Genomic DNA, 23,825 nt, shown 5'->3' with positions numbered 1-23,825 from the left:
TCATCAGCAGCGGTATGAAGCGTTGCTATGCGTGCACGCCCTCTTTTTTCCAACCTCAAACCGTGCACACAAAAACCGGCAACCGGTGATGGCAAATACTTAAGCATAAAAGACAAATGTGAAAATATCGCTCGGAAGGCCTTCCACGCTGAAAAAGAAATAAGGGCTCATGCCGCTGTTCCAAACGTGCAAGTTTATCTTCAACCGCGAGTTATTCGCAGCTATTTGGTGAAGTGGAATTGTAGAACGGCGACGGCCGGAAGTGGAACGGCGACGGCCGGTTTCGGCCTTTTCTTTTCACCTGAGGCTTGCAGATAGCTTCTGATAAGGACTGCTCTCACTGCCTGTTCTGCTTCCGGCGTTTCTGAGAACCTTGCTGTAGGCCGCGCGGAGGGGAGGGGGGGGGGCACCAAACACTCACTCATCCTTTCTATTCAAGAATTTCTCGGAATATCAACCACCGGCTGACTTTCTTCTCAGGGACTTCACTGCTCAAACAACACAACCTTCTTTCCCCCTCATTATCTCCCCCTAAATACTCCCAAACGAATCCGCTTTTTGAATTAAACTTCCATCTCTTCTCCTATATAAAGCGTGCCAGCCAGGCGAGTGGTTGCCCTGACGAATGCAAGTCTCCGTGCTGAAACGTTTGCAACAATCGTGGTTTCTACCTTATTCGAAGTTTTATATTCTTGAATATATATCAGTGTGTCAAACAGAAAAAAATACTGGTTCGGTAATGGTTCTTGTTCAGGCGAAATCATTTCGTTCCGGTGCAGTTCCGGTTCGGCCCCTTGAACCGGTTCGCGAACCAGTTGGATGAGTGAGTTATCACTGAAATTAGAAAAAAACATTTAGTAGTTTAAAATGACTGCCAAATAAAATACAAAGAAAAATTCAAAAAGCTGCTGTTCAGCAAGAGGAGTGGCACAATAGCAAAGCAAAGTTTAAACAATTACGAGATATAAGAGAAAATCGTGCCAATCCACCCTGTGAATGTGGTTGGAAAGCAAAGCTCCAAACGGCCCCAGAACAATTACTCATGTGACGTCCCTTAAATACTGTCACGTCGCTCTACAAAGTATGGCCGAGATGGTGGAGGAGGACGAGAAGGAGAAAGAGTAGGAGGAGAACGCGGAGGAAAAGGAGAAATAAGTACTTCTACTCAGAATTATGAACGGCCCGGAGTGCGGCCCAGGGAAGTTGTTCTTTCTTCACTGGAGCCCTATAAAATCCCCGCCGCCTGTGCTCTGTCCACCAACTGAAGCTGGGTAGGCAGGCAGGGACTTGACAGCAGCATCTCCCATTTCTCTTGTTGGGTAGTTGACGGAATAAGAGGAGGGTGCTCAGGGCTTACGTCGCCCACCCCGATTATGTGGCAGAGTGTTCCTGCTTCGGAGCAATATTTACATTTAGTGTCGTAGCGATTCGGCTGCATTAAGTGCAGAGGCGTCGCGTGTGGGAAGGTGCCGGATCGTATGTGCCGTAGGGTGGTTTGTTTTTCTCTGGAAAGGTCAGGGTAACGCCAATGCAGGGTCTGTCTCTGAAGGCGATATTTGTTGGTTATGTCCCTGAACGAGACAAGTGGGTGTCCATCCTCGTGCAGCTCCATAGCACGTGGGTAAAAGCGTAGACTCCTTCGTGGGCGTATTCGTTGCCCTCCATGGAAGGGTGGGCGAGTGTCCAGATGAGCTGAATTGAACCGCTTGGGGAGTGCATTTTTAACACGCGCAGTGCAAGTCGGGACACTTAACCCTACTGGTAATTCCGGTAGGCTTGTTGGGAATCGGTTATTACCTCCGAACCCTGGTTAAGTGAGATCAAGGGCGATGGCTGCCTATCCTGATGCGACATTTCTTTGGTTTTGAGTAAGGCAAACGCAAGAAGGTTGGTTCAGGAGGTAGCCACGATGATGGCGGACTACTGCCCTCGATGTTTGGGGGCGCCAGTCTAGATAACTGCGTGATTCCCACAGAGGGTGGTGTTGAGCGCTTGAGCCCGTGCTTGTTGGTGACCCTCGTGGTGTGGGGGGTTCATATTTCTAAGTAAAGGGAGCATCTTTAGTTCTTGTCCCAATAGTGCGGAAGTACATCAAGCGGAGTGACATTCTGTGCTGCCCAGCCAATCTGGTGAAGAATAGGGCGACCCACCACGGTTCTACTCACTCGAAGCTTCTGGCTAGAACGATGACCCTCTATCAGCTCTTCCACCATGCTGTGGAGCCCCGTGCTAAGCAGCCTCTCTGTGATCCCACTCAGGGGAGGACCCATGGCCTGTTCAACCACTTTTTAAATATTTTATAAAGCACCTTTATGTTCTCCTTGACGAGAAGAAGACTCGGGGTAGACGTAAGTGATTATCGAGAGGTCAAGCTTCAATTAATCAAAAGGTTTCCAATTCCTTAAGGCCTCGCTTCTTGGTGGCAACTCCCCGGATCATCTGTATGATTTGATTGATGCTGTGTTTGAGGCACTGCACATATATACGTCACTCTCGGTTTTGGCCTGGAGATGTAGGCCTAGGATCTTGATGCTGGGGCTTGGAGTGATGGCCTGGCCATCAAGGAGTATTTGAATGTGTTCCTTGATGTGTCGCTAGGCGTGAGGGTGGAAAGACAAGGAGCTGTGATTTTTTACGTGAATACTGGAAGCAACACTTTTTACCACATTGGCGTAATAGAAGTGAGTTGCCCTGTGTTGATGTGATCATCCATTTATTTTTGTAACTCCTTACACACGCGCAAGGCTCGGACAGGGCCGCTAGACGTGCCGTGGAGGGAGAGCACCACTGCGCGTGATGTCACGTGACGCAATCACGTGGCATTCAGGGAGAATGCAGGGGGCAAAACTATAGATGTGCTTGATGAGTTCACGACCTGTCTTCCCCGTTTCCGCTTTGGCTCGTAGCTGAATCGGTAAGACAACGGGCTCTGGCTTTGTGCCGCTATTTGTTATAGGTTCGATTCCTGCCGTGCCAGTAAATTCTTTTATTTATTCGCTGGAGTTTTGTGCTGACACAAACGGTCGCGAAAGAAACCTGGGGGGTAGAGGTATAATGCTCCTTGATGGCCAGCGCAGAAAGTAACTCCAGTTGATGTACTCCCTGACTCTTGGCGACAAAAAGTAAAGATTCTCCTTTTGCTTAAAAATATGAACCCCTCACACAACGGGGGTCGCCCACAAGAACGGGCTCAAGCGCTCGACCCCATTCTCCGGGGGGGATCATGAAGTAATCTATACAGATGTCTCCCAACATCGAAAGCAGCAGTACGCTATCAACGTGGCTATCAACCTCTTTGCGTGTGCCTCACTCAAGGCCAAAGACATGACGGCAGCAGAAGCGGCATCCATCTTCTTGGCTCTCACGCAACCTGTGGTTCGGAAGGTAGTCACCGATTCATAACAAGCCTACCGAAATTACCAGTTGGTTTCGGTGCCCCGACCTGCAGTGCGTATGCTAGAAACACACTCCTGAAACGGTTCCATTCAGCTCATCTGGACCCCTGCCCACGCTTCAATGGAGGGCACCGAATACGCCCACCAAGATGCCTGCGCTTGTGCCCCCCGTGCTATGGAGCTTCACGAGGACAGCCTAGTTCAGGCTCATAACCCAGGATTATCCCCGTAAGGAACAGATCCTACCTTCACCTTACCCTGGCCTTTACAACAAACTACCCATGGTCAATACAATCCCGCTCCTTCCCACACTCGACGCGTCTTCCCTTAATTCACCCGAATCGTTACGACGCTGAATGTAAATTTTGCTCAGAAGTAGGAACACTCCACCACATAACCGGGGGTGGGCGACTTTAGCCCTGAGCACCTCCTCTCTTTCCGTCAACTACCCAACAAAAGCAATGGGAGATGTTGCTGCCCAAACCCTCTCCGCCTACCCAGCTTCAGCTGGTGCACAGGCGCCGCGCACTGCATATGGGCTTCGGTGAAGAAGGAACCACTCCCCTGGGCCGCACTCTGTGCCGTTGAGAAATCTGAATAGAAGTATTTCCTCCTCCTCCTCATATTCTTCCTCCTCCTCCCCCGCCATCTCCGCCTCCGATCTCGTCGCCTCCGTCCACGACGGCAGAAACAGAGAAGTGAGATCGTTTAACACTGGGTTTGAGCTCCCTTTTTTTTATAAAAAAAAGGGTTTCCAATCTTGCGCTACACAAATAAATCTCAACCAACCACCGTTCATACATCATGCATTGATTTAATCCTTACCAAGAATATCTCTTTGAAGTAACAACGGGTTGTGTAAGTGCCTTTCACTTGTCTCTTCTTTGAATATTTGGAGAGCGACGTGAAAGAATTTAAGTGGCGCCGCATGGGTAATCGTCCAACCACATTCACATGGTGGATTGGCCTGAATTTTTTTACGCCCATCCGTTCTTGTGTTTATTTTTCGCAATCACCTCATAACCACACTACCGCCGTTAGCCGCCGTCTGCGCAACTCGCCAAAGTGGCATCGATGGAGGGGAATAGTAGTTGTGGAAGATGTGTCAGCGGTGGCGAGGAGGAACCCCGGAGTGGCGCCGAGTAAATCGATGATACCGGAATAAAAACTGGAAGGTTAGACATGTACTGTTTTACAGTAAAATGCGCGACCCTTTTGCCTATCGTTACTAAAGACACCGTTAACAAATTTAATACTTTTTTCACGTCGGTGGTGAACTAGCTTCGAAGCTTCTCGTCGCAAGCTTGGACAGCGTTTTTCTTCCACCACTTGTTAACTCTTTTTCCCTTCACGAAATCGAAGTGAACGAAGTATTGTCGGTTGTTGCGCAGTTGTCCACAAAGAATGCAGTGGGCTTGGACAATATTTCTGCATAGACCCCTTTCAAAAAGCCGTAAACCCTGCGCGCCACTGGCAACACTGTGCACCGCCGCCATGGTGAAGGAAACTCCTTCCTTCCTCACATTCGCTCTGCGTTGCTCTGCACGAGTTAGCAGCATGGCAAACGCGAGCAAAGCGATTGTTTTCCCTATCGCCGGCTGGGAAAACAATTTATCTAGCGTTCCTTTACTCAGGGAGGACAAGCTCAGAGAGTTTTACGCGAGAAGAACGACGACCGAACGCTGCCTCGAAAGAAACTATAACTTCAGCGTCGAGTCGTACGTGCTCCCGTCGACGTTGAAGACGAACAACTCCCAGCGAAGGTACGACTTTTTTTCTTTGCCTTTGCGACTTTATTTCAGCCGCTGCTGCCCAAGTGCATGTGAAAGTTGTACAGTATCATTGTTTCACACATCCCGAGCAAGTGTGGTAGAACGAGGGGTCGCCTGCCCTGCCACCTTTTTGCTCGTCCCGTGTTCGTAGCGCGACGACTTCAGCTTTCCTATGCGCGCCGTAGAAACATATGTAAACTATGAGCAGCCGATCGACAGAAGGAAAACACCGCGAGACTTACTGGCGCTTCTGCACCAGCGGAGAGGTCAATTCTCGGGGGTGTTTGCGCCGTGCAAAGCTGAGTACGTACGTACCTTCGCGAGCATGCAGTACCGAAAGAGTTGCTTCCCGCATCTAGCAAGGATGTTTTACCAAACCGCTTTTGAGTAACCTCTTTTGTGTGCGCCAGCCTTGATATAGAGGCGAACGAAAGCACTCGCCTGGCTCGTTTCAGAGCGAAAGCACAAGCCTTAGATCCAACAGAACTGCTGCCTTTCATTAGCTCCGTCGAAAGTGGTTACTTGTGGGGGATCGTAGCGGTGGGACAGAGGAGCGAGATGCGAAGGCAGAGAGGTGAGGGAGGGGGCGGATGAGAAAATGAGAGGTAGAAAGTTAGGGGGTGCAGCATTAAAAATACACCTCTATTTTATGGGTGGTGGTGGTGGTGGTGAGTGTTGCAGCGTCTGTGTTTGTACTGGTTGTATTAGTAGCAGCATATAACAGTTGCTACCCAGGCGGCACAGAAAGCGTGTCCTAAGACCGGCCCGTCTATGGCCGCTTTCTGGCATGTCCGGCCAGCATCCAGGTTCTGGGAGCCACTGATCATACGATGAACGGCCAAAATTCGGCAACCAGCGCTTCGGTATTTCTCCGACCGCCTGTGTTCAGACGCACAACGGCACCTAGCCGGCTGCCAGATATTCAGTTCCCTTTCGGCTGCCCATGTTGAGAAAGAAAACGGCCGAAGTACGGCTTTAGGACAACCGTTTTTTCTTCGGGAAGCGGTGTTCAGCCGAAGCACGGCAAGCGACCGGCCACAGGATATTCGTATTCTTGTGGCAGTTGGTCTTCGAAAGGAGACCGGCCGTAGCACGGCTGCCACGCATCCGCTCTTTCAACGGTGAACCGCGCGTCCGGCGGCCGAATATTCGTTTTCTTCGGGCAGCCGGTGTTATAAAGAAGACCGGCCGACTTACGGCCTCAGAATGTACGTTTTTCATTTGGTTAGCGGTCCTCGGCCGAATTACGGCAAGCGAACGGCCGCAGAATTTTCGGCAACCGCTGTTCAAGAGGAGACCGGCCTTCGTAAGGTATCAGGCTATACGTCATTATGCGAACAACGGCGGGCGTCTGGGCACCGAGAATTCATGCACAGACGTGTTTGGAAGAAGACTCGCCGATGTAGGACCGGTTTTTCCCAGGCTGAAGAAAGAGCCCTTAGGGAGCCGTATGTCACAGACACGTTTTGCATGCGCTCAGTGTTTCTACGTTTTAAATGAACGAACTACGTTTGTTAAACAGTAATGAGTGTTCTAGGTGAACGGGCAAGGTGCAAGGACTAACTGGACATTGCCAGGGAAAGTTTTAGGTCATCGAAATGCCATTTATTGCCACAAAAAGACTGTGCCACGCCGATGGGTGAGCTAAGTCTCGCCAGTCATAGCCGCTACAACGCCTCCCCCGTCAGCTTCATCGACGCATCAGCTCGAGGCTATTCGCCCACTCAAGAAATGAATACCATTGGAGACATCGACCCGGCAGCGATGTCCGACCCGAGATGGCGGTGGTTCACCAAAATAAGTGGCCTTAAAGGGCGTATAGCAAGCGCACCCCTTCCGCCCCCCCCCCACAGGAGCTCAACCGGCACCATGTCAAGGACTCCCCACCAAAGAAAGGCAAGGGCGCACAAAAGCGTAAGTTTCCGCTATTCTTCTTACAATATAACTGCGAAAAACTATGTCGCACTATATTGTTGGTGATAAACGTAGAAGAGGCTAAGCTCGTGCCCAGAACTGTGTTACTTCATGGGATTTTATGATTGCCTATTTAGAAACAAGTGTTATTTTGAATTTACCATAACAACACAGCCTTGTGAATGACGAAGCCTGGATTATAATTTAGTTGCCGTATTTGAAATTGAGATTAGCTACACTTGGGATATGACTCGTTTGGTTAAACATAATCACCAGCATCCTAGCAAACATGGTTTTCGTCAGGTTTTTGTTGCTAAACGCAGCTTGTTGAGCTCACGCACGATTTGGCTTTAGCAATAGACAAACTTAAAGTAGCTGACTATGTCCTTGTACGGCTAAAAAGCATTTGACGGTGTTTCATATCACCTTCTTGTTAGTACATTGCGCGCAATAAACTGAATGAATCGGTTATTGCATGGGTAGCCAAGTATATCTCTCTAAGACAGCAGTTTGTCGCTGTCAATGGTTGTTCATCCGGATATATTCCCGCGACCTCAGGAATTCCCCAAGGCTCAGTTGCGGGCGCTCTTTTGTTTCTGTTATATATAAATGTTATCACTAGTGGCCTCAAATCTTTGTTCAGAAAGTTCCCGAATGACTGTGCAATTTACAGGACTACAGCGAATGAACGTGATTCCGAATACTTGAAGCATGATTCAAATTTAATAACATCGTGTAGTGCTGATTCCGAAAAGTCGCTGAATCTTAAAAAGTGTGTTAACGTCAACTTTACACGAAAACCTTCATTCCAATTGAATAGGTATACCTTCAAATACGCTTCTTTAAGAACGCCCGGGAATATAAATAACTAGGAGTTTATTTAACGAGTTTTTTAGGGAAATACGCATGTTCCCAACATAAAAGTTACTGATTAACATGTTTTTGCCTTTCCGAGATAAAATTTCAGAACTCCTACTTAACTTAAAAGAACAACCGTATTTTCACTCATGTGCGCTTAATGTTGGAGTCAACATGTTTTTTTTCTGGGATCCCTACAGCTAACAGCTGGTTGATACACTCGAACACATACCGAATAGGCCAGTGCGATTCGTATTAGCTATTGGCACTGTCAGCTTAGGATGAGGGAAAGTAAAAGTAAACTTAAAGGGTAAGACGGGAAAGATCATAGACGAAACCTGAGGTTAAAATGTTTTAGTAATATCTATCATTCGAAAACTGGAATAGAATTCGAGAAGTATATCCGAGCGCCATTCTACATATCCCAAAGTGGGACCGCTAGCTTCAAGCAAATTATTAACTTTCCTTTAAAGGTGACGCCTTGCGCGATTCATTTTATTTTAGATCAATGTGAGAGTGTAATTATCGTCCACGTATGTTTGTATCTTTTGTTTATAATGACGATTTTCACCACGCTTTATAGAATTATTTTGTTATTTGGTCTCATATTTGATGCTTAGTGTTATGTATCTCCCTGCTGTAACGTATGCAAAGGCAAGCAGGTATAAAATAAATAAATAAATAAATAAATAAATAAATAAATAAATAAATAAATAAATAAATAAATAAATAAATAAATAAATAAATAAATAAATAAATAAATAAATAAATAAATAAATAAATAAATAAATAAATAAATAAAAAATTAAATAAATAAATAAATAAATAAATAAGTTTGCGGAGCCACAAGCTCGCCTCCGACGGATTGAGAACCCTACGCATTCAAACTTGACCAATAAATTATTTATTTCTTGATTTGTTGCCGTATGCAAGGTTTGCTGAATGAATACTACCATTGCTAAGTTATTTGATTGAAAGAAAATATGAAACTCTAGTCTTTCGCCTTTCCTTGCGTGAACACCGAGAAATACAACTGCAGCCACCCGAAGCAGGGCGTCATTCGCAACACGTCTTCAATTTTGTTAACGTAGTACGACTTTAGAGGAAAATTAAGTTCTTTTGGACTATTAAGGGGTGTGCACGTAACTCATGAAAACAACACCAAAAATATATTGAAAATGAAAGTACTTCTTCGATCTCTCCTAGGATCAGCCCTGTGAAAGATCGTCAGAAATTTGATCGAGTAGAAAATTTTTTTGCAAGAAAAATGGGGAAATACTGGACATACTTTTTGTATGAAGGAAATTATATTGAATGCTGCTGAGTATTTTGTGGAGTACCGAACCTCTTCGTAAAGGCATTCGCACCGGTTTTATTTAAAAAAAAAACTGGTCAAGCAGCTGTTGTAAAAATAGTTGATTTAGTCAGAGCATGGAAGTATTGTTTAAAGGAAATTGCCTTAAAGCGGCACTTTCACCTTTGTGAAATTCAACCCACTGAAGTATGCGCCTTCCGCAACCCCCCATCCCCAATTCCTTGTTTATTACAGGTAAGCCGCCCCACAAAACGTATCAGGACCTGGACAATACATCTATTCCAGCTCAGCTAAGAAATGAATATTTGCTGCATTTGACAGTAAAAGAGGCACAGCAATTAAAGGAACAACTATTTGTGAGCACTGTTGAATAAACTAATTTTGGTGTAAATTGACTCTGATAATTATGCAAGGCTGCGCTAAAGGCTGGATGGCTGGTGGATTCGCGCGGGCTCACTTTGATGAGGGTGCAGTGGACCCGAAATGGTGGGTTTGTGCTGCTGCACAGCGCGATTGCGTGATCTGCTTGCGCTGCATGCAGTGGTCGTCCACCGGACTCAGTACCGTTAACGTACTGTGGATGAGCTCCAATGCCCGTAGCACGGCCGAATTTCCGGCAGCTTTAGTCCGGCTGGAGTCCGACGACCGCATCTCGGCTGTCCTCCGGTGGCCGCACTCCGGCCGCACACGGGTGGCTTTCGGATGGCCGGAGCCCTACGGCTAGAATCTGGCCGTATGAACGTTAGCCGGTTGACTGGCCGATGGAGACTGCCCGTTAGAGAGTAATCGCAGTACGGCCGTATACGGCCAAAAGGCCCACATTTGGACACGGGCCGAACAGGGTTGCAGGATAAAAGGCCGGGCAGAAAATCACCGGCCAAAGTAGACCGGCTTGATTTAGGCCGAACAGTCCTGTGCTAGAAATCACCACATTCTTAATACTTCTTTTCAGCAATGGACTTGTGTTCGTTCGAGCATAGTGCCATCGGAGCAAGAAGAACGCTTCGCCATATACTGTTCTAGCGGCAATTGGCCAGCACAGCGAAGTTGTTGATGGCAACTGGGAATGCCCTGCAGGGAAGGTTGCCTGCAACCATGTAATGGGCATGCTGCGGACGGTTGCCCTTTTGCAATCGAAGGGCTTCAGAGAAGCGCCCCTGCACATAGCGTGCACCGATTTGCCACAGCAGTGGAGAATGCCACGTGGCAGTGCAATAACGGGGAGCTCCATCCAAGGGATTGACTGGTGGAGCGTCAGGGAAGGCGGCCTGAACGTTCCCAAGCTTGCAAGGCCAACAGAGCGCCGGACACACCCACGCACTGTGGCACTGCAAGCGGCAGCAAAGGAGAGGCTGTGCTAAAAGATGGTGGCCCGAAATCCGAGCAACGCCTTTGCCCGGGGTCTGCTGCTGACATGGGGGCAGCCGTGCAAGGAAACAAAGTACGGCCTGGCCCCAGAATTGTCGCCCCTTGCTTACCAGCAGGCACTGCTGCCCCACGGCTTCAGTGCACAGATGTTGGGCATTGTGCCAGTGTCCCTGCCGTACACCCAGCTGGTACCTCCGGTCGACCTTTTCAAGGATCCGCAGCCGTGGCTACCAGCCACTCACCAAAGAGGCAATGAAATTCTTGAGGCATGCCAACCTTATCTTTTGCAGGCAGTGACAAGACCCACTAAGTCGTTGCTTTTTCATGGGCACTCGCTTGTGCCGCACTAAAACGATGCAAACTCCTGTGTGTCATATCTGCCTGATTTTTCTACAGGCACAGCAGGTGCATTAGGTTTCGGGCCCTAGTTACAACTAAAAGAAGCTTATCTTGTTTAGAGTAATTGGTCGAACCTTAGTTTAAAGAGGATACCATTTTCGCATGTTTCCTCCTTTTCTTACCACCTTGCAGAAGGTGGAGACAACCCGGCAGGCATCCCTCGCCCTGGAGCGCAACACGCGGCCGCAGTCGGACAACTTAACGTGGGCGAAAAACCGGGGCCTCAATCTGACGTCTTAAAACTTTTGTGTTGTGCTGGCAAGGAGAGAGTGGTTCTTGAAAGGACTACAATCTCTGACAGCCAGCAGAGACCTTTCAAGGGTGGTTCCTATCAGGTGCATAACCTACTTGAAATCTCATTTGTAATGATAACATGATGCGGATAATTCTAGCATACCTAAACACTTTGAAAAATGTTTTTCCCCGTGTTTTTTTGTTTCCTGTAAACATGTTTAATATTTCTCGAATTCAGTGAAATTTTAATGTTTTGAATGTATTGCGGCACAGAATGCGGCACAGAATTATGCGGCACAGAAATTAAAAAAAAAACGAAGAGTGCTTAAGAAACCTATCTTTATAGCTATTGTGCTTTGTATACGTTCGTAGTCTTTGGAGGGCAGGCTAGGTAAGACAGCATAACCTTTAATATGCCTGAATGTAGGCACGAAAAGCAATGACCCGAAGCTCCATGGACTCAAGGTGGGGGGCTAGAAATCGGTTGTGCGGTGCACAGGTGCCTTAGGAACCCAATATTTGTGTTCCTAAGGCGATGTTTTCCTCGAATTTCTTTCATATTCAAGGCGACTCATGGCAATTAAGTCGTCTGCGTAGTTCAGCGTCACTGCAGTAGCCGCCCTGCTTATAACCCGTATATAGGGCCAAGCTAGTTGCACACGCATGTTTAAGGCTGTCAAGAGTATGCCATCTTTGAAGTTTGTATTTGGCAGCGTTATGACATGCTGTTCTTAACGTGTATCCAGGTACGGCATCGCCAATGATACCATGCCTGCAAAGCGCTATGAGCACGTGCTCCGTACTATGGGACACGACGTCACCATTCTGCATTGCGGCCTGCTTGGGAACCCCGCCTGTCCTTGGCTCGGTGCATCACCCGACAGGCTCGTGTTCGACCCAGTGGAAGGGTCGTATGGGGTGCTGGAGAGTAAGTGCCCGTACACCCTTCTAGCAGCAGGCGCTGGCCACTTGCCACATTTGTACAAAAGTCTGTGGCTAGGAAATGCAAGGAGCGCACTTTGGTAGCCTTGGAGACTCGAAACAGTGGCTCCTCATCCATCTTGATGGCTGCAATCCATTTTTTCTTGAGTCCCACATCGCTTCGAAACCTGTGGTGTGACACCTGAAAATAAAGAGCACTTATCATGATTGCTCTTGTTTTTTGTGCCGCAAGGCGCCCTGCCAACACAATTTCGCATAAGAAAGCTTCCCGCCAAGGAACTACTGCAAGGTAGCATAAATAAAACATTACAATTTTCACCAATCTTAACAGCGCACGACAGGGGCTCGTGAAAGCTGCTAAAAAGCAGTAAACTTTCGCCGCATTGATGGCTAAATCTGACGCTCGTCTAGGCACGTTGGTTGTCCCCCCGCTAGATTAACATGCGGGCACAGTTAAATAACGAGCGGAAATACAGAAACATAAGATGCTGATGAATGCGCGCTCGGGAAATCATGCAATGTATGCCGACTGGCCACGGATGCACTGAACGTCCGCCAAGCAACGCCAAAGTGGAAACGCGCTATAAAATACCGCAATCGAGAGTACCTCCAAGCCAAAATATATTACACCCGCGAATAAACCGCATGCGACAATCGTGCAAAATGCGCCGCCTGATGTACTTCACGTACTTACCTTTTGTCCGGATTTGTCAATTTATCCGCTTCTGCTTGCAGACGGGAACACAGCAGTGCGTTGGCAGTGCGTTGGCATGTTCACTCGCTCGTCTCGAGCGCATGTATGGTTGTAGAATCGCCGATGAAAGTTGCACCGACCAGCGCACACCTTCCAGAACCAGGAGCGGCAATCGCCTTTCCCGCGTGGCTTATTCTGATACTCTAGACTGATTGCTACTCTAGCAGGAAACCCAATAAATGCCTCTAGAACCTCGGATGCCGTTCGATTAGTGTGCGACGACGACGCAGAGTTCTCGCAGCAATATGTTCTAGCACGTTGTACTGCTTAGCCATATGCACAGCAGCGGCCTTGTTTCCTTCACCATGGCCGCCACACGAAACTCGGCGGTGATGGCGATGACGATAGCCAGGTGGAGCGCAGTGTTGCCAGTGTTTTTGCAAGAGGTCTATACTGATGAAGGGAAACAGTGATATCGTAGGACCACTTTGGCGCCCTTTGTTCAACCATTTCTTGCTTGAATACCCACACCCATCGTCCTTAAATATAGCCCAAGTTACACCGGTAATAAAGAATGGCGATACTTCTGACCCTTGCAGCTACAGACCTATTTCTGTTGTAGGCGTAATTAATAACATATTTCAAAAAATTCTCTCTAAACGCATTCACAATTTCCTAGATAAGTATATTTATATGCTCACAGCAACGTGGATATCGTCCGAAGCATTCCTCTAGCTCAGCCGTCATTACACTCACCCAGTCTATCAACAGTGCGCTAGACACCAACAATGTAGCTGCTGTTATCTTTCTATATATAAAAAAGCTTTTGACACGGGTAACCATGACATCTTCCTAAACATATTCAGAATATACGGGTTTCGTTATAGGGTGCTTGAATTTTTTGCTAGCTATCTTACAAATCTTCACGAGTTGTCTCAAGGAAAAAAATGCGCCAATCCACCCTGTGAATGGGGTTGGAAAGCAAAGCTCTAAATGGCACGCACAACGATCACCCACGTAGCGTCACCTAAATTCACTCACGTCGTTCTACAAATATTGAAAAAAGAGAGAAGTGAAATGCACTTAACCACACCCTCTATAAAATTAAAGAGATATTCTTCGTAAGGCGAGGTCAATGCCGTCATGTCTTCGTTCATGAGTGAGGCACAAGCAAGGAGGTTGGTTCTAGAGGTGGCCATGGATGCCATACTGCTGCCCTCGATGGGGGGGGGCGTCTGTGTAGATAATTGCATGATCCCCACCGAGGGTGGTGTTGAGTGCTTGAGCCCTTGCTTTTCGGCGACCCTCGTCGTCTGAGGTATTCATATTTCTAAGAAAAGAGAGCATATTTATTTCTTGTAGCCAAAAGCTCCAGGAGCACATCAAGCGGGGTGACATTGTGTGCTGCCCAGCCAATCTGGTGGAGGATGTGGCGACCCGCCACAGTTCTTCTCATTCGGAGCGTCTAGATAGAACGATGGTAATCTATCAGCTCTTCCACCGTGTTGTAGAGCCCCGTGCTAAGCAGCCTCTCTGTGGACCCACTCATGGGAAGACCAATGGCTTGCTCAACCGCCTTTCTAATCATTATATAAAGCATCTTTATGTCCCCCTTTCCGAGAAGAAGACAGGGGGTTGACGTAAGTGATTCTCTAGAGGACAACAAGCTTGAACTAATCGAAAGGTGTCGGATTCCCTGAGGCCTCGCTTCTTCGAAGCAACTCGCCTGAGCATGCGTATGATCTTATTGATGCTGTGTTCGAGGCGCTGCGAGGATTCGTCACTCTTGGTGTTGGCCATAAGATGTAGGCCCAGGATCTTGATGCTGGGGCTCGGAGTGATGGCCTCACCATCAATGAGTATTTGAATGTGTTCCTTGGGTTGTCGTTTGGCGTGAGCGCGGACTACAAGGAGCTGAGATTTTCTACGTGAACACTGGAAGCCACAGGATTTAGCACATTGGCGTACTAGAAGTGAGACCCCGTAAGTTTATGTGAGCTTCCATGATTCGCTTTTGCATACCATTCAGCGAGAATGCAGGAATTAACCCCGTAGATGTGCTTGGTGAGTGCACCACTTGTCTTCTCCGTCTCCACGTGGGTTCGTAGCTAAATCTGTACAGCAACGGGCTCCGGCCTGGCTTCTCTATTAGTTCCAGGTTCGATTCCTTACGGTGCCAGTAAATTATTTTATTTGTTCACGGGAGTTTTCTGTTGACACCAACGGTAGCGAAGGAACCCTTGGGGGGTAGAGGTAAAAAGCTATGCTTTAAAATGTGATGTCATTCAAGCAGTACTTGAGAACAGGATTACCGCAGGTTCTTGTGACAAGTGTGTGGCGCCCCCCATCCCTGATATTCGTTGGCCGCTAAGTTCAGTGGCCCCACCAGGCTCGGTGGGCAACCTTGTGTGTGGCCGGGCAATAAACACCACCGAGCACGGCTGCTCGGGGGTCAGTCACCGTCACCACCAGCACGCTGCATGTCGTCTCTCGGCAGGAGGCTACCCCTACCCTCACAGGTTCACGAACGCGGGTCTAAATCGTGACACTGGCGACGAGGGAAGAAGCCTGCGGAGCGGCCGAAGCCACCGTGAACGCCGCCACCGAGAACGCCGAGACACCGCCCCCTCAAGCCAGCCGCCATTACGCCATGCCGCTGTACGGGAGGCTCGAGCCGTTCGAGGGTGAAGGGTCCGCCTGGCCGGTCTACGAGGAACAAGTCGGCGTGTTTTTCCGGGCGAACGACACACCCGAGGCAAAACAGCCCCACATCTTCCTGGCCAGCTGCGGCACCCGCGTCTTTGCTCTCCTGCTCGACCTGCTCAAGCCGGCCACGCCGCACGATAAGTCGCTGGGTGAGCTGCTCGCTACGCTACGCTCGCACTACAGCCCGGCTCCGTCGACGTTAATGGAGCGTTTTCGCTTCAATAACCGGAGCCGCCGAGACGGAGAGACGCTCGGGCAGTTCCTCGCAGCGCTGCGAGGGTTGGCGAGCGGCCGCGCCTTCTGGGAGCAGCTCGACTCGCTGCTCCGGGACCGTTTCGTCTGCGGCATCAACGACCCCGCCATGCAGACGCGAATCCTGGAGCTTCCCGACCCCTCGCTGGACGACGCCTTGAAGGCAGCGCTGGCGATGGAGGCTGCGGCCAAGGACGCGGACGAGCTAGCGCGTGCAGCCGGCTCACCGTCGGCGGAGGCGGCGGTGAACAAGATGGCGGCACGGCATGGCAGGTGCGTTCGCTGCGGCGGTGACCACCCCCCTTCACAGTGCCAGTTCGCGCAAGCGGAGTGCTTTGCGTGCGGAAGAACTGGGCACATGGCTCGGGCGTGCCGAGGGGGGACGACGGCGGACGGACGGAAGCAGCAGCCGGCGTCGAGCACAGGTTCCGCGCCAGCCCGCGGCCGAGGGAGTCAGCGCAAGGGTAGGCGGCGGCGGCATGCAGCAGCAGCTTCGGGTGCAACGGCTAGGCTTTACGTCGTGGCCGAAGACCCGCAGATTTTCGACATGTGGCACGCGGGCACAGTGCAGCCGTCGGTGCCACCATACATGCTGACCGTCCAAGTCTGCGGGCGCCCCATCTCCATGGAGCTGGACACAGGGGCCAGTGTGTCGGTCATGGCCGGGAAAGCATTCAGACGCACCTTTCCTGGCGTGGCCGTGGAGGCGTCGAGCGTCATGCTGCGCAGCTACTCCGGACAGCTCGCCCAAGTCGAGGGTCAAGCCCAGGTCAGCGTCCGCCTTGGCGACAGGGAGGCCACCCTGCCCCTGTACTTGACCAAGGGGTCGTCACCGACGCTGCTGGGCCGGAACTGGATCCAGCCTTTGGGCTTGCGGCTGCCTGAGTACCAGGAAGCAGTGTGTGCGGTGGAAGACGTCCCGAGCCTCCTGACCAAGTTCAGGGCCCCGTTCCAGCCCGGGGTGGGCACATTCACCGGCACGGCGGCAAGCATTCATGTCCCAGTGGGAGCCAAGCCACGGTTTTTCAAGCCGCGCCCGCTGCCATTCGCCTTGAAGGACGGGGTCACCCAGGAGCTGCAATGGCTGCAGCGAGACGAGATCCTGGTGCCCGTCAAATCTTCGGAGTGGGCTGCTCCCATCGTGCCAGTCCCGAAGCAAGACGGCAGTGTAAGGATCTGCGGGGACTTCAAGGTCACCATCAACCCCGTCGCTACGGTCGAGAAGTACCCGCGGCCACGCATTGAAGATCTCTGGTCGGCGCTGTCCGGGGGACAGAAGTTCACCAAGCTCGACCTCAGAGATGCATACCAGCCGCTGGTGCTCCAGGAGTCGTCCCGGAAGTATATCACCATTTCGACAACGCTGGGACTCTTCCAGAACACGCGCCTACCGTTCGGCGTGGCCTCAGCTCCTGCCATTTTCCAGAGAGAGATGGACAACCTGTTCAGGGGCATGAGGCACGTGGCGGTGTACTTGGACGACATCCTGGTGATCGGTACCGACGACGAAGACCACCTGCAGAACCTACACAACGTCCTGGCACGACTGCAGGATGCCGGGCTGAAGCTCAAGCTGGAGAAGTGCGTGTTCTTGGCCCCCAGCGTTGAGTACCTGGGCCATATCATTTCCCAGGCAGGCCTAGCCCCGGCACCCCGCAAGGTTGAGGCGGTGCTCAAGGCGCCCAAGCTCCAGAACAAGAAGGAGCTGAAGAGCTACCTGGGCCTGGTAAACTTCTACTGGAGCTTCCTGCCGAACCTGTCATCGCATCTGCAGCCGCTGCATCTTCTGCTTCGAGATGGACAGCAGTGGGCCTGGGAGAAGGAGCAGGACTTGGCCTTCCAGCGCAGCAAGGAGCTCATCACCAAGGCTCTGGTGCTGGTGCACTTCGATCCGGCCAAGCCTGTCGTCCTGACCGTAGATGCGTCACCGTACGGCGTGGGAGCCGTCCTGGCCCACCGGGAGAAGGATGGCCAGGAACGCCCTGTATCGTTTGCGTCCCGTCGGCTTCATGCGGCAGAGCAGCGTTACAGCCAGCTGGACAAAGAAGGCCTGGCCCTCATGTTTGGGGTCGAGCGCTTCCACCAGTACCTGTGGGGCCGGTAGTTTGAGGCGGTCACGGACCACAAGCCGCTGCTGGGACTGCTGGGGCCTGACAAGGCGGTTCCAGTGCAGGCATCGCCTAGAGTGGTGCGCTGGGCCTTGAGGCTCGCGGCCTACAGCTACCGGCTGGTCTACCGTCCGGGAAAGGACCTGGCACCTGCTGACGCCCTGAGCCGACTGCCCCTGCCGGAGGTGCCTGCTGCAGTTCCTGAACCTGCCGAAGTGTTCATGCTGGAGCACGCTTACCCGGAGGTGCTGTCCAGGTCGGCAGTGTCGCAGGCGACCAGCCGGGACCCAGTCCTGTCGCAGGTGGTCAAGGCGGTGTCCCGAGGGTAGGAGTTGGCTGAGCGCACGTACAGCCACCAAGCCGGCGAGCTGAGCCTGCAGCAGGGCTGCCTGCTGTGGGGCTCCAGGGTGGTGATTCCGCAGAGCCTGCGGTCCAGGGTCCTGCAGTTGCTGCACGCGGGTGATCCAGGCGTGGAGAAGACCAAGATGGTGGCCCGGTCCCACGTTTGGTGGCCTGGCCTGGACCAGGACATTGCTCACATGGTGCAGAGCTGCCAAGTCTGCCAGGAGAACCAGCGAGCCTCGCGCCATGTGTCCCGCCTGCACGTGGACTTCGGGGGCCCCTTCAAGGGCCACTACTTCCTGGTGGTGGTGGACGCCTTCTCCAAGTGGGTGGAGGTACTGGAAGTCACCACTCCCTCGGCAGGAGCAACCATTGCGGCGCTGCGGCAAGTCTTCGCAGCCCAGGGGTTGCCGGACGTCATCGTGTCCGACAACGGTCCCGCTTTCGCCAGCGAGGAGTACCTGGCCTGGCTGACGAAGAACGGAATCCGTCGGATGATGGTTCCGCCGTACCACCCTGCGTCGAATGGTGCTGCCGAGCGGGTGGTGCAAACGGTGAAAGACAAGCTGAAAAAGAGCCAGGCTGGGGATTTCCGGACACAGGTTGCCCGGTTCCTCTTCCAGTACCGGACCACACCCCACGACGTCACGGGCCGTGCCCCCTGTGAGCTCCTGTTGGGCTGGATGGTGAAGACACCGTTGGACGTGTTACACCCAGAGCTCCGGTCCACAGCGCTCCTGAAGCAGCTGAAGCAGAAGCTGGCGGCTGACCGAGGTTGCCGTCCTGAGCCCTTGCCGGAGTCTGGGACTCCGGTCTTCGCCAGGAACTTCCGGCCTGGTCCACGCTGCTCTGCCGGGCACGTGGTCTCTCCTGCCAGTGCATCGTCACTGGTCGTTCGCATGTCGGATGGGACCGCATGGCACCGGCACGCTGACCATGTGAGGCCTCGCCTGGCGACCCCAGCCGCCCCTTCAGGAAGCCAGCAGGCAGGGGAGCCAACCACACCGACCGCTGCCAGCACAGCACCAGGGGCTAGTGCTACTTGCACAACTGTGGCGCCACCTGCAAGCCCGGGGCCACCTGCAAGGCCGACAGCTGGTGCGAGTGTGACCCAGGCAGCACCTAATGCTGCCACAACGGCTTCGACACCTGTGCTCCGGTGGAGTGAGAGACAGCGGAGACCGCCGAACCGTTACTCGCCGGGGTGACAGGTGTTGTTTGGTGTTTGTGTAGGACAAACTTGGGGGTGAGGGGTGTGACAACTGTGTGGCACCCCCATCCCTGATATTCGTTGGCCGCGAAGTTCAGTGGCCCCACCAGGCTCGGTGGGCAACCTTGTGTGTGGCCGGGCAATAAACACCGCCGAGCACGGCTGCTCGGGGGTCAGTCACCGTCACCACCAGCACGCTGCATGTCGTCTCTCGGCAGGAGGGTACCCCTACCCTCACAGGTTCACGAACGCGGGTCTAAATCGTGACAGTTCTACTCTTGGTCCGTTATTTTTTCCCTTTACGTGAACGACTGGCCTGAGATATTAACCTCGCCCAACTCTATCATGTACGCTGATGACAATGTCATAAAAAACTGCCAATCATACTACGGAACTTGAAAGCATCGTAAACGCTGAGCTGAAAAAATCTCAGACTGGTATCTGAGGAACAAATTGACAGTGAACACTCAAAAAACTAAGTATCTACTTTTCCAGTCACGAAACAGATCTCTCGGTTTGGCTGGTATCAGATTGGCTCTTTGCAAGAGCAGCTTGAATCAACCAACCTTTTCATGTACCTCGGTATAACCTTACACAAGCATATACTCTGAGAACATCAGGTCGACGCGGTTTGCACGAAGATTGCGTCTGGATGCTCTGCTCTAATTCAGTTACGTGAATTCTTCGCGACCGATGTTCTGCGGGCCCCATACTACACGTTATTGCACAATCATTCTACGTATTGCATCGAATTGTGGTGTTGGACATGCAATAAGTACTTAGAGCGCCTGAGGCGAGCGCGAAAACGAGCTTTCAGAATAGTTACGCTTTCTGGCTACTCTCGACCCAGGAAGGCGGTGTTTACTGAACTACGCGTCTTACCATTTCATCTACTTCGTGAGAAACAACTGCTGAATGCATCCACAACAAAATAAGAAACAACCTTCCGTTTGACGTGTCTACACGTAATACTCCTGCACGCGCAACACGGGGCCATACTTTAGGAAAGTTTAACTTAGCAGTAAAAGAAATGTTTATGGTGAACGTATGTTAGAATTTACTGGTGTAAAGATCTGGAACAGCCTGCCGCATGACGTAAAAAATGCTAACACTTTTTCTGTAGAAATAAAAACCCACTACCTTAAAAAGAATGGCGCACTTTGAATTCATGCTTGCAGCTATTATTTTTACATTCTCCCACACTTATACCCCATTATCGAATGGTGTGATACTTTATACACAATGTGATAACAAACTGCATTTTAAGTGATTCTCCTGCTGTAATATGATATATTCATAGTAACCTGAGTAAGAACTGCAATTGCCGTTGTTATTGCTAGCAAAATTCCACGGGCTCTTGTTGATTTGACTGACTTTAGAATTGTATTGATTCAAGAAACCTGTGCTCTTACGAATGTTTAGAGTGCCTTTTAACCTTAAGTTTACCATCGACTATGTGCACTGACATGTGTTGTCTGCCATTCTCATATTTTTTTATTGGACCCCTTACTATCCACTCGCTATGGGCCCAAACAGATTTTGCGTATGTTTTGTAGCGCCACAAAGAACAAAAATTGAATTGAATTGAATTCAATTGATTTGAAACCATAATTAATTCACTGTAAAGCAGCAGCAGACCTTTTTCGGTCCACCCTGCAGCTTTTTTGATAAGGATAGCCCTTGCTTCTTCATAACTTTGACAGAATAAAAAATGTGCTTACCTGTCGTCCCCTGGGAAGCGGAAAACTTTCGCTGTGCTATTGCTTCCCGCGTTGTCGCACCGCACGGCATCGAAGCACGCGTTTTGTGCTTTTCTCGGCTTCTCTGATATTTTGAGCCCGTTCCAACTCACAGACACCAAAATTTTCCGCTTCAAGGCATACTACACAACTTCTACACGTGCGCACAGTGAAAGCGGCAGGAGCAGACGGACAGGATGGCAGCAGAAAAGATAAGAGCTTCAGCGCAACAAATTCAGCGCAACAAATGAAGAAACTAAATAAATAAATAGGGTGCCAAAAAAGGAAACAGCCAAGAACACATTTTGTTTTTACACATAATAGAATCACTTTTATTTATTGCTGCGTATGTTAAAAAGATGAAGTCACATATGCAACAGCTGCTGTATTTTCTCTTGGATACCAGCGTAATGGCGGCACTTTATATTGCGATACCGAAACTAGCCTAGGTGTCAAGCCCTGGCTCTATTACGAGGCGGGTTCGATTCCCGGCTGTGGCTGACGCTTTTCTGATGGAGGCGGAAAGCAGAAACAGCCGTGTGTACGACATTTACGCGCCCGTTAAAGATTCCCAGGTAGTGAAATTTAACCCGCACCCCTTCACTCCGCCTTGCAATAATACCTGCACTGCGTCGGAACGTTTAACCTTCAAATAATTCATCAGTTAATCCACTCTGTTACGAGGAGGCCTGCACCGTGAAGCCCATGTAACGGCTGCCAGAGGGATGCGCCGTAGAACAAATGGCAGACAAAATAGGTATAAGTAGCACACCGGCAATACAAAATCGCAGTGTAAAAACTATTGAATGAAATACTAGAAATGATACAACAGCATCAAAACCCAACAATACATTTGCAAGGTGCGTACTATAGAATATGAGTGGTGAAATCTCATGGAAAAGTTTTCCGTCGCCGAATGAGACTATGGTGTCAAGTAGCCCGTTCCAGAGGGCTATTGCCTGAGGAAAGATTAAGTTCAGTATTGACGAGGTAGGTCTGTTTTGTCATGCTGTGGCATTGCTGTGACCGATCCGGGACGAGGTGCGGTGTGACACTTTTCAGAGAAGGTGTCGAACCTTTGGGTGACACTAGAACGCTTGAAGAAGGCAGAGGTGTGATATTACCCGCTGGTTTAGAGATCACTTCAGTGCGGTAGCACTGATGATTGCGAAGTACTGTGAGCAGATGAAGCGGGAGGCACGATTCTGTATGGCTTCTGATTTGGGAGTGAGGTATGCTGGTGACGCATGCCAAATTGATCATGCCTATTCGAAAATATCTCACCCAAATGTGTAGCCGAGTTTCTTATGTCCGGAAGTGCAAGTTACAGGTGCTGGCGCAGATCACTGAGCGCGCGCCACATCTGTGCTGGAGGTTTGTGTGTGCAGTGTTTGTGATAGAGACGTTGTGATGTGAAATCTGAGGAATTCGTAGAATGCTGCAGGGGCAATCAAGGAATAGGTTATTTTATGAGGAAACTGTGTTACTGGGGTTTTACGCGTGGATGATATTAATTTGTATTCGTTAATATTTAATGGCATTATAATACATCACAAATTTCCGCAATTCGTAAAGGTCCTTTTGAAGAGCATTGCTGTCTTCAGGGTTCCGGATAGCGGTGTAACTGACGGAATTGTCCGCGAGCACTCTTTACTTATTAGAATATTATATGGTAGGTTGTAAATATGAATTAGGAAAAGCAGTGGGAAGAGGCATGCAGCCTGCTGGAAACCCGGTGTTATATTAGTAAGCGACGAATGATTGTCATTGAGTGTCGTAAATTTTTGCTATTCGTACAAAATGGTTAAGCCAAGATATTATGTTACATAGAATTCTAAGAATTGAAAGTTTGTGGTGCAGAAGTCGTCAGGAACGCGGGCGAATGCCTTATAGAAGTACAGGAAGATGGCAATAATCTGAAGGTTGGTTGTGATGTATTCTAGTACGCCATGCGTGACGTCAGCTGATTAAGATTACAACGAGAAAAATTATCAAAAGTTATGTTGGTGTGTTGATACTTCAGCTATTGAGATCGCCGAGAGGATGGATCCAACTTCTATTTCTTTGTTCATGTATGTTGAGGGGTCATGCAGTCAGGAAGATTGTCAGAGTATTCAACTCAGACAATTGGGGCCTGGTGCTTTCGTACATCCAGGAGTCGGTGTATACTGTGGTCTGGTGATATTGAAACTTAACCCGAATAAACTTCAGCCTGCCATACCGCCCCTTCTTGCTTCGGATTGTATCCGTATATTTTTGGTAGAGAGAGTTTTTACGCGGGGTCGCTGGATCGGGGTCAAGTCTGCAATGCGGGCCGTGGTTTCCTTTTAAATACGTGGGGGTGCATGCATTTTCGTTTCTGTTGGGTGGTGCCTCTTTGGGGGTGCCTGTTTCTTTTCAAAGGTGGTATGATAGCTCTTTCATATTTCGTTTTTACATCCGCTTTCTTGGTTCTAGAAGAGTTCATTGTTTCTCCGATATCTTTAAATGCGTTAGAAAGACACAAGTTGAGATAGTTTTCATCGTCACTATCACCAATATTCTAGTTAGGACGACGGCAGCGTGAAGGCGTCTCCT

The 23,825-nt window shown here is 50.1% G+C and overlaps 1 pseudogene; it reads left to right on the top strand.

Moving 5' to 3' along the window:
* Positions 1-10,618: 10,618 nt before the first annotated feature.
* Positions 10,619-22,366, top strand: LOC144165732 (uncharacterized; annotated as a pseudogene).
* The last annotated feature ends 1,459 nt before the right edge of the window (positions 22,367-23,825 follow it).

This window comes from Haemaphysalis longicornis, unplaced genomic scaffold (assembly GCF_048455015.1).
Source record: "Haemaphysalis longicornis isolate Haplotype H1 unplaced genomic scaffold, Haemaphysalis longicornis Haplotype H1 scaffold_1, whole genome shotgun sequence".
Lineage (NCBI taxonomy): Eukaryota > Metazoa > Arthropoda > Arachnida > Ixodida > Ixodidae > Haemaphysalis > Haemaphysalis longicornis.
This window is presented reverse-complemented; position numbering and strand designations above follow the sequence as displayed.